Source organism: Balaenoptera borealis (assembly GCF_965194805.1).
Source record: "Balaenoptera borealis genome assembly, chromosome: 3".
In the NCBI taxonomy this organism is placed as follows: Eukaryota; Metazoa; Chordata; class Mammalia; order Artiodactyla; family Balaenopteridae; genus Balaenoptera; species Balaenoptera borealis.
The window spans coordinates 150548033-150561339 of NC_138866.1; the positions used below are offsets into that span (position 1 = coordinate 150548033).

General features: G+C 38.9%; 2 long non-coding RNA genes across 2 annotated transcripts in view; both read left to right on the forward strand.

Moving 5' to 3' along the window:
* Nucleotides 1-13307, forward strand: part of LOC309627042 — a 73727-nt gene that overhangs the window by 36794 nt on the left and 23626 nt on the right. The window lies entirely within an intron of this gene.
* On the forward strand, nt 2824-4944 carry LOC309627048. The gene is made up of 2 exons (XR_014243514.1): nt 2824-3822; nt 4298-4944. It is a non-coding gene; the product is annotated as an uncharacterized lncRNA (long non-coding RNA).

Sequence of the window (13307 nt, forward strand, 5' to 3'; positions counted from 1 at the left end):
AATTGAAGATTGTTTATATTTACATACAACAAATACACAACATTACTAAAATGGATATAACCAGAGCTGAAGATGGAATTATAAAATTATGAGAGACTACCATATGGAAATGCGTGCTAATAAATTTGACAATTTTAGTGAAGCACATGATCTTTGTGGAAATGATCATGGACTAAAATTTATTTATGAAGAAGAAACAAAACCTGAATAGACCAATAACCCTGAACTTGAAAAAACTCGTCATACAAGTAACTATTTTAAAAAGCCAGGCGCAGATAGTTTTACAGGTGCAGTGTTTCAAATCCTGATAAAACAAACCATTTCTCTGCTGTCTGAACTCCTGCAGAGAACACTAAAATAAGCTAGCATCATCATTTTATGAAGCTAACAGTATCCTCATAGAGAAATTTGACAAAGATAACACAAAGAAGAAAAACGCAGATCAGTTTATGTATGGAAACACATGAACCATAGATAAAATATTATTTGAACTCAAACACTGAATTAAAAGAATAATACATGATGACAAACTAGGTTTTATTCCTTGATTTGAAAGAGGATCCCAAATTATGAAATCTATTCAACAGAGGCTATCCACTATAATTACTATTATTTAACATTATTCTAGAAGTAGCAATGATGTTAAGATGTTGAGAGATCATAGACTTAACGGGAAGATTTTATCGATAATGCTATTGGCACAAAACACTGAGATCCCAAGAGAAGAAGTAAAAGTTATTAAATGTACTCTTGGGGTTCAAACCTCTCTGAACTTGGGGTACCTTTTCTTAAGTTCACTTGATAATGTCCGTGTTGTTTGTCATATGGTGTATGTTAAGCTGATGATGGAGGGAAAGAATATTAACTGCACTTCACCAGGAGAAGTTTTTAGTTGTACAGTTAATAAGACTGTCAAAAGCAATAGTAAAGGCAGATTTTGGGTTCCTATAACGGTGGAACAGCCTTTCAGGACTAACATCCCTTCCAAGAGACAACAATGATAAAATGACAAAACATTTTTTTAGGAAACGATTATTTAAAAACACTGGATAATAAGGAAAAGTGGGTGGAAACTGGGGTAGATGGAACTCTTGAAATAAATGAACCACACTCATTGGATGAGACCGTTTTTAGGTGGATTACTAAAGTATTTAGAGATAAAGGGGCAACAGTATCCCAATTAACTAATTTAGAAAAGAATGCTATGTGTACACATATACATACATATATGATAATAATAATAGGTAGATAGAAAAAAGGAAAAGCCAAATAGGGCAAATTGTAAACTATTGGTGAATAATTGGTGTAAAAGGTGTACGAGGAGTCTTTGTACTATTTTTTGCAACTTTTCTGTAAGTTTAAAATGATATCAAAATAAAACTTACAAAAATTGGTACAAAGACTTTGGAAAACTGGAGTTTTAAAAATAAAGTTAAATGTATACCTGCCCTATGATCCAGGAATTCCACTCAGATATTTACTCAAAAGACATGAAAACATGTTTACAGAAAGATTTCTACAGAAACAGTCGTAGCAATTATATCCATAGTAATAAGAAAATGAAAACAACCCAAATACAGTAAGTTCCCTACATACAGACGAGTTCCGTTCCAAGAGCACATTCCTAAGTCCAATTTGTTCATAAGTCCAACAAAGTTAGCCCAGGTACCCAACTAACACAATCGACTATATAGTACTGTACTGTGATGGGTTTATAATACTTTTCACACAAAAAATACATAAAAAACAAACACACACAAATAATAAAGATAACATTTTGACTCACAGTACAGTACCTTGAAAAGTACAGTAGTACAGTACAACAGCTGGCATCCAGGGGCTGGCATCGAGTGAACAGGCAAGAAGAGTTACTGACTGGAGGAGGGAGAGGAGGTGGGAGATGGTAGAGCTGAAGGATCGCCCGCAATAGGAGACGGAGGGCGAGCTGCAATTTCACTCACACCTGACGTTGATGGCACAGATTCTGGTTCCTTGCTGGATTCAGTTCTATCTACCCTCTTAAAAAAACAATCCAGTGAGGTCTGGGTAGTAGCTCTTTTTTTCTCGTCATAGATGACATGGTGGCCCTGGATTGCATTCTGAACGGCTGCTGCAAACATCCTGTACCATTCTACGTTCGGGTCCTGTGCCTCAAAAACTAACAGTGCCTCCTCAGATAAAGAAAATCCCCTTGCCATTTCCTGCATCATGAATATCTTTAGTTCTTCAGTTACTTCTTCCTCTTGTCTCTCTTTGTCCTTTCTCTGGGCACGTTGTTCGCATCTTTGAAAATTTGCAACTTGAAGGTTCGTATGTAGGGGACTTACTGTACCCACCAACAGAAGAATGGATAAACAAACTTGTTACGTTTGCAAAATGGAACACTACTCAGTAATAAAGAGGAATGAACAGTGTGATTGACTCTCAAAAACAGTGTGTTTAACAAAAAAGCCAAGCACAAAAGGTGACACATGATAAGATTTCATCGACATGAAGTTGTACAACAGGCAAAACTCATATATAGGGATAAAAATTAGAATAGAGATTGCTAGTGGGGGAATGAAGATTGAGAAGGAGAGTGAAAGAAGTTTCTGAGGGGGTTGGAAATGTTCTATATCTTGATTTGGGTGGTGGGTGCGTGAATATTTATAACTTACAGAATTGTATCATTTAAGGTCTCTGGGCATTTCAACAGATATAAATTTTTCCTCAATTTTAAAATGTACTCTGGAAATACAGCACATTCCATAGTCAGGCAATACAGCAAATAATGCAATAGGCATTCTCAAGTCAGTACCAGAAGTTATTACCAGATATTAGCCTTCAGATATTACCAGAAGTGTCTAGTCTCCGGATTTTCTGACTTAAGTCAAAACTTCAAAAACAATTCTAATTCCTAAAAGTGAGGGTGGTCCCCAGAGTAGTAACAGGAAAGAAAAAGGCCCAAGGATAGTGATTTGACATGATTCCTGGAAAATAAACAAAGAATCAATTGAAAAACTGCAGTGGCAATTTAGAAAACCAGTTACAAAATGAAGTTGTAAAAAGCAATAACTTTCTTATAAAGCATAAGCTATTAAAATATAAGAGGGAAATATTTTAATAACACCAAAAATATAAAATGCCTACCAATAAATTTCAAGGAAACATATAGAATGCATGTGGAAAAAAAAAAGCTACTAAACCATACTAAGAAGCATAAAAGAATAAATGGAGAAACATCCAATGTTTCTGGATAAAAAGACTCATTACAAAAACATCAATTCTCCCTAAATTAACATAGAAAATATCTTCCTAATCAAAATCTCAACGTGATTTTTCTTTAACCTTGACACAATTGTTATTTATAACAATAAAGATACAATGAAACTGTCACCAGAATAAGCAAACCAATAGAACAAAAAAGAAATCCCAGAAACATTTCTAAATATATATTGTGATGTAGAATATAATGATTTTGTTATTTCAAAAATTGGAGACAGAATAATTTATTCAGTACATGTGGCTAGAACAACAGGATAACTGTTTGTGAAGAAAAGAATAATTTGAGATTCCTAGATTCTATCTTACCCCAAAATAAATTTCAGATGGCTGAAAATAAGAGACAAAACTATAAAAGCATCAAAAGAATAAGTGAATATTTGTATGATTTTAGATTAGGAAAAATATAATATTAAAAAATAGAAGTAATGTTTTCTGAGATAACCTGACAATTAATATATTTGAATATATAAAATTCTATTTCTGTAGGTCTAAAAATACAATTAAATGCAAACGACAAATAAAAATGGGAAGATTCTGCAACATCTATGATAGATAAAAGTAAGTTAATGTTCTTAATATATAAACAGCTTTCCCGAATCAATGAAAACATATACTTCTAGAACATGGTTTCTCAACCTCAGCACTATTAATACTTTGGATAATTCCTTATTGTGGGGGCCTGTCCTGAGCACTGTAGGATGTTTAGCAGCATCCCTGGCCTCTACCCACTAGATTAGCATCTTCCCAGTTGTGACTACCAAAAATGCCTCCAGACATTGCCAACTGTCCCCTGGGAGGCAAAATCAATCCTAATTGAGAACCATGGATCCAGAAGAAAATTTTCAGGATTTTTCTCTGGTGGTGGCATTACCTTTCATTAAGAAAAGCAGATGAGAGATAAAAATATATAAATAAAATGAATATTTATGTCTGTCTTCCAAGTTAACCAAGCCTCAGAATTCTGTGGGTGCTAATGTGTCTACATTAATCTTAATAACTAAGATTTAATCAGGGTTTGCCTCTTCTTGTTCAGAGAGGAAGTCCATCCTCTTCAAGTGTCTTTCCAGATCATGGAAGTGCCAGAGTGTGAGTCACAAGTTCCCCCCCCCCCACCTTCCCCTCAGTCTCCTTCCGCTGCTGCCACGCCTGCCTCCACATTTGTGGTCCATCTTCAACTCTTGTCAGGCATCTCCATGGATCTTTGCAGTCCTTTCTAACGTGCAGCAGCTACCTGCCACCGTTCCTCTGCAACTGAGAAAAGCTGGGACCTGGGACACTTTGCTGTAACGCTTGCACATGGGCAAACCTCTCTTCAAGCAACGAAATACAAAGAAACCATATGGGACTAAAAATAACTGTGTGCATGCGCAGTTGGGGCAAATTATGGACAAAAAGATACAAAAGACCAAAAAACTCAACTGCCACTTCTGAAGAGCCCGGAGCAAAAACAGTGTGTTGGGAGCAAAAGCAGGGTACTGAGCATGCCCCCTGCACACAACACCACCTAAGGGGTGGGCAAAACACCTAAGCCACCCCTTTGGCCTGACCCCTGGACACACCCCTACCCTCACCCCATATAAGGAACCAGCTCGCTCCACTTCAGGGAGTGAGCTAGGGAACATGTTGTTTGTTCTCACTCCCCGCTGCTGCAGCAGGGGCCCCAATAAAGCCTTGCCTGAATTTCTTGTCTGGCCTCTAGTCAATTTCTATTTATTGGGGAAGACCAAGAACCCTGGTCAGTATCACAACCACAAATCAGGGAAGCCCCCACCATCCCAAAGCTTCATGGAGGTTTGACATGACAGGGGGTCGAGAATCTTTCTATGCTTATATTCCAGCCTGTCAGAAGGAGTCCAATATCTGTGCTGCTTAGACTATTATGCTTCACGCTTTTATAATGTTTTTGGTGAAAGGCTCTTTGTTTTATTAACCTCTTGTTCCCCAGAATCTAAAAGGGTTTGGGCCAGGAGATCAAGGTCAGGGCCAAAGGCCGGTTTGCTCCCAGTTGCCTCTCCCTCACTGGCTCCCGTACAGCCCATGCGGCTTCATCTGCCCCTCAGGATGTGTTTCACCTACAGAGTTCTCACGTGGACCTGCTCCCTTCACTCACCTGACAAGCTAAGAAATGTCTGGATCTTCCTTAAATTCAAACCAGGAGCCCATACCCCTAGAAAAAGTGGTGGGGAAAAAAATACATGGGAAAGTTCCCTGGAGGGCTCCTTGGAGAAATGGTTCATTCCGGGCTGGGGCTGGGAAAGGTCAGGATGAGCTTGAAGCAGCTTGCTGGACCATAACGTAAGGAAGTCCACAAAAGATGGTGAGGCCAGGAGCCTGTTTGAAGGGGCTCCCACTGGCCAAACCTGGTATGTTATGAGCACCCCCCAAATAGTAATTTTATAATCCATAGGATAAAATAATAACCAGAGGTCTATGATGATATATAAGAAAATGAATAAATAGACAAATAAGAAGAAATAAATGTAAGAGAAGGAAACACTCTTTTTTACAGTAGATTGTCACCTAATAAATATACAAGGTCTTTATCTCACAGATGAGGCCATGGATGGCTTTTTATTTTTCTTTTAGCCTATCAGTATTTCCTAATTCTTGTTACTTTTTACCATGAATCATTGCCTATATAATAAAAATGCAAAAAGTCACCTGTGGTAAATCTCTTGTAAAGATATGCTCATGTTCTATTTCTTGTGGGTGATATTTGTCTCCTACTTTGATGCGAATGAGTTTTTGGTAGGCCTTATCTTATGTGTCTGTTTCCTGTTATGTTAGAAAGAGGGCAAGTCTTCTTAGCAGGGCCACCCTGCTCAAAGGCCCCCGGCGGAGGTGGTGAGTGGGGCTGAAACCCAGCCGCTGATCTGCCTGCTAAGCTGTGATGAACAGTGTGGGCATCTCCCCACAGGGCCTCTGTATTCGAACTCACTCACGGCCCTGTCCTAGCTTGCTATGACCTTCAAAAGATTCTGGGCAGGTCCCTTGCAGTTTACCTGGTTACTGTTAGAATTCTCTTCTTCAGTCTTAAGATCAAAGCCTGGCAGTATAAGCAGCCATGTCAGCTCAGCCATCCGGCACTAAAGGTCTCCAGAGGTTGAAGTCAAGAGCAGTCTAGGAGGAAAGGTCATCTCTTCAAGTGGCCTCCTCCTCAGAGTTTGGTAAACCTGCTGGGCATGAGGTCTGATTTCCTAGTTCTCTGCTCCAAGCATGTGGCTTGGCCATGTCAAGATTCCTGCCACCCTGGGCGCAGAAGAATGTCTGTTTTTTAAAGAAGTGGTTCTCCTATTATCGAGAAGCTGGGCCAGGTAATAAACCCTGCCATCCACAGGCTTTCTACTTCGTGAGGGTCTACTGGTCCTTTCAGAAGCCACCAACAAACGTTGGTCCCCACTGGTAATAGGGTTGCCCCCGTCTTTTACTGGAACAACTGTCACATGTAACTCTTCCTCCTTCTGATTTGGAGTCACTGGTAAAATACCCCTCTGGTCCCTCTACTCTGCATCACTTTCTGGGGAAGAAAAGGCACCGCTTAACAACTTCCTTCAGCATGAGCCCACCTACACTGTAGATAGAAGCAATTCCTCAAAGCTTAGGGCATGCAGTGGGCATGCTTCCCAAACCTCAACCGTGCTATAGTTTTTTTTTGTCTGTTTGAAGTTTTCTTGGATTATTTCCATCAGTGTATTTTCTGGGAGGGTAGAGTAGAAAGGAGGATAGACACTGAGAGGGGGCTTTTCAGAATAATTTGCCTTTAGGCATGTGCTTCTAGAAAGAGGCTGGTGGAGAAGCTGGTCCTTCGGGAGAGGAGGTACAGTGACCATTAGGCTGAGAACACTAGGTCTTAGGAGTATCCAAATAATGCATGACCCAAGGCATAGACCATCTCACCGCCACTGCGACGCGTCCTGGTTGTATTAATCCTTGCCAACATGACTAGGACCAAAGCAAGAAAGGAAGAGAGGAATGTGGAAGTGAGGGAGGGAGGAAGGAAAGAAGGGAAGAAAGAGAGAGAAAGAAAAGAAAAAAAACTGGAAGTAGATAAAGAGGTTGAAGATGTCCAAAGGTTGTAGGTACCAAGAAGAAACCTTCTAATTCCTCATGTCAAAGGGATGCACTGATCCTGCCATCTGAGAGCACAGTCTTTCCCAGTTTAAAGAAAACCACAATCACTGATCGGCAGTATTGTACCCATTCTCGACCTTGAGCTGCCTTTGTGTCAACTGTAGCTACATCTCAATGGCTATAAGGGTGTGGTTGAGGTGCTGAGGGAGAAGGAAGATGGACAGACAAGGTGACGACATTCAGTCAGGTGAAAGGGCATGCAAAAAAGACAGGGAGGGAAGAGAGAAAGAGCACGTCTAAATGGAAGGTTGTAAGTAGTGAAGAGTGGTTACTAATAGGGTCCATTTTAGTGGAATCGTGAGAGATGATTCTGGAAAGGTAGGCAGGGGCCACAACGTGAAGGATCTTATGGACTTTGCCTTGTACATGATGGGAAGTCAAAGAAGGATTTTAAGGAGATGAGGAACAAAGACAGTTGACCCTGGTGACAGGTGGGGGGATGGATCTGCCTAAGGTGCCAGAAGTAACTGATGACAGTACCAAGTCTAGAACTCAGCTCATTGTAATTCCATATTGTTTATCTTTCTTCTATGCTTTGCACTGTGTGTGTGTGTGTGTGTGTGTGTGTGTGTGTGTGTGTGTGCGCGTGTTGAGAGAGAAGGGGCAAGACTGGCAAAGTTTGGAGAGAGATGATGCTCATTAATTAATTCAACAACCATTTTGTTGCTGGGTTGAGCAAACTTGAGTGGTGATATGAAAAGGGCAAAAGTGCTTTAAAATCTGGGAAAGGGAATCCATTTCTGGTGCATTGGTTTTGATTATTTCTCAGCTATATAAACATCCAAAGAGATGACCTCATTTATTCCACAGGCATGACCAAAAATTATGGCACAGATGTTCTGAAATAAACAATGTCAGTGCAAGCACATAGCTGCACAGCCCTGTAATGGCCCCAAGAAGAGCTTAGTCTTTTTTTTTTTTTTTTTTTTTTTTTTTTTAACGTAAACCACAAGTTAAGGCTAAATCAGAAAGAAAATAGAAAACTTTCTTCATCTGCTCTGTTCTTGGTTTCATGTTTTATGGATGGCCCGGGAGGCCCTCCGCACGCCTTCCTCCACTCAGGAATTTGTGGAAATAGCATTTCTCCTGTTGACAGGATTCTGCTGAGAACTGAATTTTCTGCCATTTTCATTACTTTTTTCTAAACGTTCCACGATTCTGCTTTTTACAGACAGCCTTCCATTTGATACTGGTTGTAGCTACTCTCAAAGTAACATTTACCTCCAAAAGACTGTAAATTGTACATTTTTGACCCTGGAATTCTTCCTGGACTTTACTAAGAGCAAGGGTTATGCCCTGTTTTGTTTTGTTTTTTCCCCAAAAATCTCCCACAGTACACAGCACGTGCCACAACACATAGTAGGTGCTTTATTCTCAGCACTGCTGTGTGTCTTCCTGGGTCAGAATGCCAAAAGTGATGGTTGCATAAATGGGTGTATTGGGACAAGACAGACGAGACCCTAGCCTGGATTTGTTTCACACTGAAATGGAATTGGAACAAAGCCCAGTTTTGAAGAATAATTAAACATTCTGTCATTCAGTTTGGTGAGGGCTGAGAACCAGATTTAAATTACTTAAATAAACGACCACAGCAAAATATTTTACCCAAGAGCAAACTCATCCCTCCAACAGCTAAGAATGCAGTTGCTTCCATCACCTGCAGGTTTAAGCTGAGATCTGCATGGCCTTTTCATAATTGAGAACTTAGTTACATAAAGAGCTTTCTTCACTCAAGGAAAATGTTCTCCACAATACTTAATATAATTCACTTCATTCGTAAGGATCTACAACTACAAAATCTTTTATTAGTTATACTATTATACTAGGCAATGGTTGGATTTTAGACTATTATAATACTTCCCCAGAAATGGCTCCAGGGAAAATATTTTTATTACCTAGCAAAGAAACCTGATTTTAGACCAAGGTATTTCTGCAGAACTTTTTAACATAACTATTATTCAATAGGTATATAAAATTATATTTATTTATTTATATAGTAATAAGGAGTATACAAAGACCATAAAAATGGAAGTGCCAGTTCTAAATAGTTTACTGTCAAAACTAAGTGGGTGTCACTTCATCTCCATGAACATGGGTATTAATATAGTAGATTTCAGTCTGTGGACAGAGTAATAAAATATCCTTACATTGAAACAATAGCTTAATACATGTATGAATTTTACCTTAATACTGTCTACATTCACGAGTCTATTTATTTATTTATTTATTTTACAAACATTTATGTGGCAACAAAAATGATCCAGATTGGTGGCTTCCAAGACGAATAAAGTGCTGTCATTGCCCTTGAATAAGTCATGTGATAATGAGTTGATATGCAGAAATGGACACTTAGGGAGCGCTTAATATTTCAGTCTCTTCCTCACAGGGGCATGATCAACCCTGTTAACAAAGATGAAGGAGGAGCTCAGAGATGTTAAATTACTTGCCCAAGGAAATATTTACCAGGCCCAATCTAGACAAAAATCCATGACTGAAAACATATAATTCATCAAAAATTGAAGTACAGAAAAGCCTATATTCATAAAAGAGAAAGATACAGACATTGATTCAAAAATTATAATCTTCTCTCCAGAGTCTCCTTTTCCTTCCCTAACGAACTCACTTGCAACCTAGGTTTTGGGACTAAGTGTTTTTCTACACGAATTATTTTTAACGTTTGAGAAACAGATTACTTTTTCAAGAATGGCAGAGTGGCTCCTATGAGACCAAATCTCCTGTAGAAAACTGTAAGCTCTGAACAAAATTTTTGAAACAACTTCATGGAGGTACTGGAGAGGTACTCCAAACAGGGAGAAACTGTAGGAGACTGGATGCTTGGAGGAAGGGTGTTTTCTATTTTTACTGTTCTTTGCCTGTGGGAAGACTCCAGTCAGCACCATGCAAAGCTGCTAAAACTTAGACAGAAACCCACAAGCTTACACTAGAAACTCTCATCTTTACTGGCTGGAAGAACCGGAGTATGATCACAGCAGGTCAGAAATATCCTAACATAGAACGAGCCAGAGAAGACGAGTCACAATTTTTTGTGTGTAAACCTTTGAACTACAAATGTATAGGCTGACTCGAAATAGCCCAGCTAAGAATAAAATTACAAAAGAGAGATTTTAACTGCCTCTCGCCTAGGGGAGAAAGAGTTTGGAGTTTGAGCCCAGACAAATTGAATGCCTGCTGAAACAAAGCAAAAAACAAAAACAAAAACCCAAGCTCTTTAGAGGAATATAACAGAGTATATAGTCTCCTAAATACATCTTTCACAATGTTCAGTATGCTATCCAAAATTATTAGACATACAAAGAAACCGGAAAATGTGACCCATATGGAGACTCTGATGAAGCCTCAGAAGATGTAGGTCCCCCATAAGACAATGCTTACTTTCCTCAGGATTTCTCCATCACCCCCTCTGACCTGCAGACCAGTACTTAGGGTTGGTGCCCAGCATAAGTCCACTGAGCTAAGAATGGTGGCACGAAGATGTAAACACAGATTGCATAACTCCAGAGCCCAGGCTCTTAACCATTTTTACTATACTGCCTTAAATCATCTTGCTACAAAGCATCGATAATCACTTAGGACTATATTTTTTCCCATATTGAAGCCACTAGCCAGGTGTGACTATTTAAATTTACATTCATGAAAGTGAAATAAAATGTAAAAATTCAGTTCCTCAATGACACTAACTCCATTTCAAATGTTCAATAGCCCCATGGCTGGTGGCAACCTTATTGGTCAGTGCAAATACAGAACATTTCCATCATCACAGAAAGTTCTATCAGACAACACTGGCTTAGAACATACAATGGCAAAAATAAAATCACACTCAGTTATATTAGCAATGATGTATAGTGTACGTACCAAAAAACTTAAACTCAATGACAAAGCCCATATGAAGAAAAACTCAAAGCTTTATTAAGTGGCATAAAAGAAGAATATCTAAAAGCCATACCATGTTGCTTGGTGTAAGGATTAGTGTCACTAGTTTACTTTACACATTTAACATTATCTAATTAACATCAGAATATAATTTTATTTTTCATTACACTTTGACAAAACAAATCTAAGATGGCTCTGGATTGGAAAAATATTAAGAGTAAAGAATGAATGGGTATTTTCATGTCTAGATATTAGTGCACTGTATTTGTTTCTTAAGGCTGCTCTAACCAATTACCACAAACTTCATGACTTAGAATGACAGGTATTTATTCTTTCACAGTTCTGGAGGCGAGAAGTCTGAAATCCGCCAGGGCTATGTTCCCTCCAGGGTGCAGGTAGGGGCTCAATGGGAGAATCCATTCCTTGCCTCTTCTAGTTTCTGGTAGCTGCCCTGGCACTCCTGGGCTGTGGTCCTATCACTCCATTTTCTGCCTTTTCTTCTATGTATGTCTCCAATCTCCCTCTGCACCCCATAAGGATACTTGTCGTTGGATTTATGACCCATGGGGATGATCCAGGATAAGCTTCTCCTCTCAAAAATCTTTAAGTTAATCATAGCTTTTACCATGTAAGGTGGCATTTACCCTATCAGTAAGGTGATATTCACAAATTCCAGGGATTAGGAAATGGACGTATTTTTTGCTGAGGTCCCCAACCCCTGGGCCACAGACCGCTGCAGGTCCGCGGCCTGTTAGGAACCGGGGCCGCACAGCAGGTGGTCAGCGGCCTGCGGGCAAGCTAGCAAAGCTTTATCTGCTGCTACCCATCGCTGGCATTACCACTTGGACCATCACCCACACCGCTCCCGCCCCGCCCCCAGCCGTGGAAAAACTGTCTTCCACGAATCTGGTCCCTGGTGCCAAAAAGGTTGGGGACCGCTGTTTTAGGGGGCCACCAATCAGCCCACAATATTTATATTATAAAATATTAATCATTAAAATAGGGTGGAAGTACCAAAAAGAATCTAGGCATTGTAGGAAGTGAAAGAGATGAGGTATGGGAGGAAGGAAGGGGCCAGTGAGCATACCATACAAATGTTAATCTCACGAGTATTCACAGTTTTAAAATACTGAATGTTTCCTTTGCTTTTGTCATCATCAAAGATTTTATTTTTAATTAAATATCCAAAGTTGGCAATGGTGTAAGAAAAGAGTACCATTATACTGCTGATAGAAGTACACATAGAGAAATTTATAAAGCCATCCTAGAAGACATTTTGGGAACATTAATCAAAGCCCTGAAATGAACATATCCTTTGACCCAGCCATGCACCCTAAGAAAGTAATCAGAGATATTTATAGACATGTATAGACAAAGGAAATCGCAGCTCAAGTATTTTTAAAAGTAAAACTGAGAGAAAACCCAAATGTCTAACAATGGACGAATGTTTTTCTAAACAATAAGATATCCACTTAATGATGTAGTGAAAAATATAAAATTACAGAGGAGAATGTCATGATATATTTCTGTATGTAAAAAGAGAAGCTTCAAAGCAATGTACAGAATGATCTAATTAGTACAGGTTACATACATATGTGGTTATGTATTGTGTGTATATAATTTATTTACAGAATATACACGTGGAACCAAAGAATAGAAGGGGATATACTAAAAGGTTAATGGAATTAATACATTTGCTAATTCATTGTATTAATTCATTGCATTTTTTAAAACAAAATTTGTGGCTTGTGTAATGATCAGATTTGATAAATATATGACTTGGAATTAATAACTCAATGAACAGTCTTCTGCAGAAAAGAAAATTTATGTCACCCCGAACCAGATGTCAGATAAGAACAAAGTTTTCTTCATCTCAGTTCTATTCAGTTCCAGGTGCTCCAGATCAATTTGGTCTTCAAAGACCTTTATGAAGTAATTTTTAAAAATTCACAGCAGAGCAGAAGCAAATGTTTATATTAAAATTTAAGGAGGGATGCATGATAAAACATGTATAGATGCTA